A 7,738-nucleotide genomic window follows, 5' to 3' on the forward strand; every position below is an offset into this window, starting at 1 on the left:
GATGGATGAGCGGAGCTAGGCGGAGCGAAATTCATCTGGCTAGGGTCAGGTTAATGCTGGGGAGGAAGCACAAAGAAGAAGGATGCTTGGCGACTAGACAGGCTAGTAAGGAAAGCTGGCTCTGTCGTGGGAGCCGAACTGGAGTGCATCACTTCAATATCAGATAAAAGGACCCTGAGCAAACTGATCAACATCTTGGACAATGAATGTCATCCACTCCACAGCACTATTATAAAGCAAAAGAGCTTGATCAGCTGGAGACTTCGCTCACTGCCATGCACAACTGAAAGGCTGAGGAAGTCATTTGTCCCCAGGGCCATTGAACTGTTCAATGCTTCACTTAAGGGAAGAGGAGAGATAGACTTCTCTGCATAGTCTGTCTGCCTCTCCACCCTCTCCATGGTTGAGTACTGACTGCCCACTACTGTTTTACTACTGTCCACAGCCTAATGTCTTATTACTGTTTTACTGCTACACTGTTTTAATGCTATATTAGCACACATGACCAATGGCTTCTGCTACAATACTAAATGGCTGTAACCCTATTACCTCAACCTATTCTTGCACTGACATAGTTTTTATATTACCTTGTCTACATTATACATTACTCTCTTATTTGTCCATATTATTTATGCTCGTCTCTAGACCTTATTCTTGCACTGTTGGACTACTGTTGGACTACTTTTTGCACCTTCACCATGACACTCACACTCTTGAGCACCTTACCATGCACACAGAACTACAGGCCAGTCCCGGCCCTGTCACTGCAAGCGTCTCATGCTTGATCATCCTCAAGCACACTGTGGATTTTTTAAATTTAATTTATATAGTATATTTAGTATTTAGTTTTGTTAGTTTTTCTTATCTTCTGCATGTTGTGTGTGATGTCTGTAAGCTACTGAGACCTTGAATTTCCCCTTGGGGATCAATAAAGTATCTATCTATCTATCTATCTAGCCCTGCAAGGGTTATAGCCTGGGTGTTCCCATGCTGCCTTGCGCGCGATTTGATTCACGCTGCTAAGGCAGCCTGGAAACTACCGCCCTAATTTTTGCCTCAGATAGGGAACCAATCACAGAACAGTGCATGCGATGAGCTATGCACAGACGCATTTGATAGACATCCGTGGCACCCAATAAACGGATCTGGGCATTTTTTTCAAATACGAGAAAATGAACGTTTGGTTCCCAGACCACGTCTTATTGAGAAGTGGTGGCGCAAGCCAGGCTACAAGGGTTAGGGTAAAAACCCTGAATCGTCGGGCCCAACGATAGAAAGCGATAAGCCATATCTCAGGATAGGAAGGTCATAGAGACCACAGACCAAGTGTCCTGGATGCCTTTCGTCAAGACAAATCGATAGGTGGCACTCCCGACTTCCTGCGATAACCGGAAGTTGGTGTAATTCCGGAAACAAGAACGGAAGGTCGTAGGGACATGGGGACAGGTCAGGCAGAAAAGAAAAAAACATTTGACCTATGACCTTTCGTTCCGGAGATATAGGCGATTGAAATTTTCCCATTGAAATTAATGGAGATAGAAGAAAGCTGAAATTTTGTGTTGAGGCCAAAATCGTACCCACAGAAAGTGTAGAGGAGTATGTTTCAGAGCATTTGGATTCGTTTGGTACCCACTTTTTGTGAGATTTTTTTTTGTGAATCGACAGAACTTTGAAAATTACTTACCGTAGCCACCGTCCATTTTGTTATTCGTTAATATCTCGAGAACTGAAGGTCATAGAGACTTAAAACCAACATCCGCCCCACATAATTCGACTACGAACTTTCCAACGGTACCATACACGAGTTTCTACGATGTACGGTTCCTGAGTTACGATTTGTTTAAAAATACCAAACTTTTGTATGCATATTTCCCGACGTCGTGCAATGTTGAGAGTGGTACCGTTGGAAAGGTCTACGACCTACTACGACCTTCCTTACCGAATCCAATGACCATTTCGTTATTCGTTAATAATAGAGACTTAAAACCATGATCCGCCATACATAATTCGACCACGAGCTTTCCAACGGTACCACCCACGAGTTTGTACGATGTACGGTTCATGAGCTACGAATTTTTAAAAATAGGAAAATAATGAACCTTTGTACACATATTTCCCGACATCGTACAATGCCGAGAGTGGCACCGTTGGAACAGGCGTGGTCGATTTAGTGGGGTTTCAGGTCTTCCTATGAAGAGAAACAAATATGAAGAGAAACAAATATGAAAAGATTAAGTGGAAAAGACATTTTCATAAAATATTTTTATTTTCGGTATTTGTTATTTTAAAAAACAGAGGTTATAAATAGGGATGCTCTGACTTGAGTGCCATTCAGAGCTGCACAGAACCAAGCAACTGTACAGAGCTGCACAAAGCTGGACAGTAGCATTTTGCTAATCTTCTATGGATTTCCAAGATGTTGACGTTGGCCACGTTGTAACGGCCATAGAAAACATCCACAATCTAGAAGCAACCTGGTGTCCCGCCGAAAGCGTGGACTGTTTCTTGCGGGCCGACCTGACGATTCCGCTTCACGCCAGCACCATAAGTCAGCTCTCGGCATTCCTTGAGTACAGCTGTGATATTGACGGTGTCAATGTCCAGCTCCAAAAGGTGACAGCAGGTCTTCACTACCTGTTCTTGCCACCAGTACTGAAGGTGAGGAATCAGTACTTCCTGCAGAGGAAGCATGTGGACTTGCAGTCCTATTCGGCCAAAGAGCGGATGGCGTTGTGGAACTGCTGTTGGATTGTTCTTGCTCACTTGGATTGGCACTGTTCTTAAACTTGACAGCCATGCCTAAGGACCCAAGAAACCCCAATCCAATCCTGGAACAGCAACTGGCATACCTCACTGTTGCCACCGAGGCTTTGAATGAAGTGAGGGAAAACTTCCTGGAGCAACTTCAGGTACTTCCAGAAGAAGATCTTAGAAGACCGTCCCTCATGAAACAATGCCTCTTCCACACCACCAGGTTTGAGGTCCTGCCGCAATTTGTCATGTCACTACTAGGGATCGACCGATATATCGGCCGGCCGATATTTGCGTTTTTTACATGTATCGGCATCGGCCGATAAGCGCCTGCGTTCGCCGATAGTTTTTTCCCCCGCATTATTTACATACAGGCGTCCACAGGCAGCTCTGTGTTGCTGGAGACTCTGCAATTCACGTGCAGACTGCCCCTCCCCCACGAACAGAGCTGAAAGCCTGCTCTTCAAGACAACAGTAAACTTTAAACTTTCAAAGCATCTTTTAACTGTTTGACTTAGCTTAAATATTGCCATACACTTTGAAGGTGGAAGCAAGTTTGTGGGTCCAAGTGGAAAATGCGAATGATATAGGTAGCCTACTTTATTTAATGCTAATGCCTCGTTTATAAAACTGCTTGCTATTGTATTTAGGTAGCTGCAAATAGCTAAGTTGTAGGCTAGGCTATCCATCATATGATTAATGCCAACGTTGTTCCGTGGTATTTGTGGGAGTTTTATTCAGCGACCACCTGGCTGAGTGTTGGACGCGTGTGGTGTGTGTGTGTCTCCCTCCCTGAATGCCCCTCTTCTATAAGACTGCTTGCCATTGTATTTAGGGAGCTGCACTAAGTTGTAGGCTATCCGTTTGCATGGGGTAGCGGTAGCTGTTACGAACACTGGTCAATCATATGATTAAGTAATGCCGACGTTGTTCCGTGGTATTTGTGGGAGTTTTATTCAGCGACCACCTGGCTGAGTTTTGGACGCGTGTGGTGTGTGCGTCTCCCTCCCCCTCTCCCTTCGAGCGGGCAGAGTTGCCATCGCAGTGATATCAGAGCTTTAATAATGAGAGACGTGTTATATGTAGTTGAATATTAATTCGTGTTAACGTTTATCATGTACCAGACATACCGTGTATGCCTTACTTGTTTAGAGCCGTTTGCTAACGTTATCATTATCAATCCAGTTCAATGGTGGTTCGTCAGCTACCAAACAGAAGTTTGTGTGTGCGTCTGTCTGTCTAACTCAGTGGGACACACGCATCACAGCGATATGAGAGTGCTGCGCTACCTGAAGGAGAGATTTTAAAACTGAGAGATATGTTTATATAGGCTACCTTTTGACGTTGATGCCGTTTAGAACAGAAACATTTGACACCACGTTATTTTCCTCTGCTGATTTATGTTCTGTGGTTGACATCTGGCAGCTTTTTTTTAGAAAAATATAGACATAGAAAAATTGAAACCATGCAGTCTTAAATTACAAATCAAGCACTTTATTTCAATAGCTAATTTTCAGGCTTATTGTTTTCTTAAATTATTTAAATGTGTTGACAAAGGACATTTTGTGATGACCTGAATTATGTCTTATAGTATGTCAGCAAGCAATGCGTCATCAAGGCTGTGTTGTAAGATGTTGATGAAAGCATTTTGCACAGTTAACCATATTCAGTGCACCCATCAATGTTCAATGTTACAAGTTCAATGTTCCTTTTTTAAATTGAGACTTATAACATTTGTTATCATTTGTGTAATTATGTGTCATTTGTATGATGTAAATTGAGGGAGCAAAATAAAAGCAGTATCGGCTCCAAATATCGGCTCAAGAAAATCGGCAGCCTGTATCGGTCATCGGCTTAGGCTGATGGAAAAAAATCGGTATCGGTATCGGCACTAAAAAATCCATATCGGTCGATCCCTAGTCTCTACGTCTCTCATGTTGACCCTAGGCCAATTTGGCCAGAAAGACCCCTCATCCCTCAGACTTTTGGATGTTGTTGACCTCCCTGAGGTCATCAGCATCTCAGTTCATGTTGCCATCAGGGCCGTTTCAAGGAATTTGGGGGCCCCAAGCAAAATGGACATGGAGCACACACCCCCCACACACACACACGCAAAGCCTACAGGAACCACCGCATAGCTATACAGTTTAAGTTCACCCACAGTTTATATAAATACAAAATTTTGACAGTGCAATACTGCAGTTGCATATATACTGTGCATTAGTTTTGAACATTTGAACATTTGCAAAAACACCACCGTACCATAAAATCCAATATAAATGTAAAAAAAGTGCACAATAACTAAATCCAACATACTTAAACACACACACACACACTCACATTAACATTTTTCAGTGAGAAAATAAAACACTGCCATCTTATGCAGAAAAAGGATGCATTGTTCAAACTATAAAGAGTGCAGGTTGTATAGCAATTTAAAAATCCAACATAAATACAAGTACACACACACACACACATACACATAAGATATACCTTTCAGGCCATCTTCATCAGTGGAGGTATCCTTAGGAAGAGCCTGAGGGCTGAGAAATTTAAGCAAAGCACCTTGATGGAGAAAGAAAAGATATGTTAGCATTTCCATATTTTGATATTTAGAAGGGATGCAGCTGCTTTCACAACTACCAATGCTTACTGTAAAAACATCCCAAGCTAATGTTATACATTGACCTAGGCCTACTTGTAGCTTAACATACAGTAGCATTTAAGCATTCTGCTGTTTGAGAATTAGACAGACGCACCTGATGCTTTAAAGACAGTAAACAGCTGGCGTGCATGAATACTACTAGACATGAATGTTCCAGTCTGCTTTGATGCACGGAATTTATCGTGTGGTTTTCCTAACCCCCTTTGGTAAATAGATTATCACGGTCGAATAGTTAGTATAGCAGAGAAGCTATGCCACTTTCATCAAAACCTATTACAAAGCTATAGCAATGATATGTCATTAAATACGATAAACAGTGATTCTGGAACAGATCTGCGTCTTCCTTATCCCGTTAATAAACATATTACAGTATGTAACCATATTCCGTCCGTTCGGAAAAAAAAGTTGCGCTAACTGTTCTAGTTTGTTACAAGCAGCATGAGCCGTCAGGCAGGTAGTTAACATAAACATTTTTTGCTAGGCTAGTCTTCCTGCTGCGACATTACACCATTTGTACAAGACAAGTAGAGCTATTTTATCCAGTGTAATATATCACTTACCACTATCTTGTTTTTTCTTGTCATTCTCTTCCTTTCTCTTCTGGCCTCCAGACGCATAACTCCGCTTCATTATGACTGCCGAGGTTTTATATTTTCGCGGCAGCAGCAAACCTGGCTGGCTGGCTGCTGTCAGCGACTACTGAGAGGGGCCCCCTTGAGGGGGATCCCGGTATTGCTGGTAACAGTGTCGTTGCACTTGCATTGACTATCAAAGGGGCGCTCACAGTTTGTCATTGCATTTTATTTTTAACCAGTCGTTGTCTTGGGGCCCCTGGCCAGCTCGGGGCCCCAAGCAATTGCTTGGTTTGCTTGCCTTCTAGCGACGGGCCTGGTTGCCATGTCCATCAGGCCAAACCCCGTGGGCAACCTAGGCTCCCTCACCCACCTGATGTGGGTTAGGTACAGCCTAGAACGGGTGACGGGGCCTAGGGGCCAAATGTATACAAATTTGTCAATTCACGAGTCGGCAAATTTTCAGACAAATTTGGACACCAGACATTTGGACATCAGTCCATTGTTGTATGTAATCCTGAAAGAGCAGCCAGAGCGTCCCCGTCTGACCCACCTGCAAATGTGCTGTGACTCGGCCCACACGCACCAGTGACTGGGGTGATTGCAGCGTGTGGGCTGTTGCACCCAAAGCAAACCAAGGCCATGTCAGCTCGTGCCGAGGACTACATGAGCCACATGGAGGACCTGGTGGCTAAGGCAGACATTCTGCTGCCAGCACGGGTTGAGGCGGTACTTTTGTTTGACGAGGAACGGGACATCCCGGACATTTTGGAGCTCCTGCCCTTCAGGGATACAGATGGGGAGGGGTTGCACACCGTAACCCAGGGTGTCATACGTTTCTTGTGTGAGGACCTTAGGAACTCATTCCTAATGGCTGAGCACACAGGGGGCTATGACCATTCAAGGCTGGCAATCCAGAGAGAGTTGGCTCTGGAAGAATACTTCCATGGCCAGCCACAGTGTTCAGTCTCGCGCCAATACAGTGTAAGCCTGGGGACAAGCTCCACAAATATTAACAGCGTAACGAAGACCCGGGAGTTTTTGGGTCTGGCGCCCCACTCAAGTGCAACCGCTGGGCTGGTCCCTCCACCGTTGGAGCCCTTCGTTTGTGACTTGAGGCAAAGGGAGAGGATCCAGAGGCTATTTTTATTATCTGATTCACAGCCGGCTGGCTTGGCAAGGAGCTCATCCTCATCCTGTTAAAGGATATCTACCGCCGGAACTGCAACATTCCAGTGGATGTATTATCATCCGCCACAAAAACAGGTGTTGTGGCCAACTCAATAAACACTGAGTCCTTCATAAGGAACATTAACGATCATGTAGGAAAGTTTCCTTGTGTTTTCCTAAGGGCCTACAATATGATTACCCATTTTGGGAACGACTTCTCCCTTCTTATGATGGAGGGTATGAAGTCCCTAGGGTTGAAGTGGTTCCCGAGGATGAGGTTTTATAAGGGCAGGGCCCGAAGGATGAACTGGGACGGGAGGGAATACATGGAGGTGTACTTTAGGGATGAAGAGAGGGTGATGCCGATGAACCTCACTTTACAAAACTCTATCCTAGAGTTTGTTGTGACCCGGCAGCTGTGTTTTGAAACAGGGATACATCGCTATAGAGAGTGGGGGATGCCTTGGCTGCCCGAAGTCATGATGAGGCTTGGGGGCAGGTGGAGGCACCCCCAAACCCCAAATGATGAGGAGAAGCAACTGAGATTGCTCGCCTTTGTCAGTTGCATTGCGTTCATCCA

Source organism: Alosa pseudoharengus, unplaced genomic scaffold (assembly GCF_046254945.1).
Source record: "Alosa pseudoharengus isolate Yale_2024_CS ecotype anadromous, Long Island Sound unplaced genomic scaffold, YU_APseudo_1.1 YU_APseudo_1.1_scf_7, whole genome shotgun sequence".
Classification (NCBI taxonomy): Eukaryota; Metazoa; Chordata; class Actinopteri; order Clupeiformes; family Clupeidae; genus Alosa; species Alosa pseudoharengus.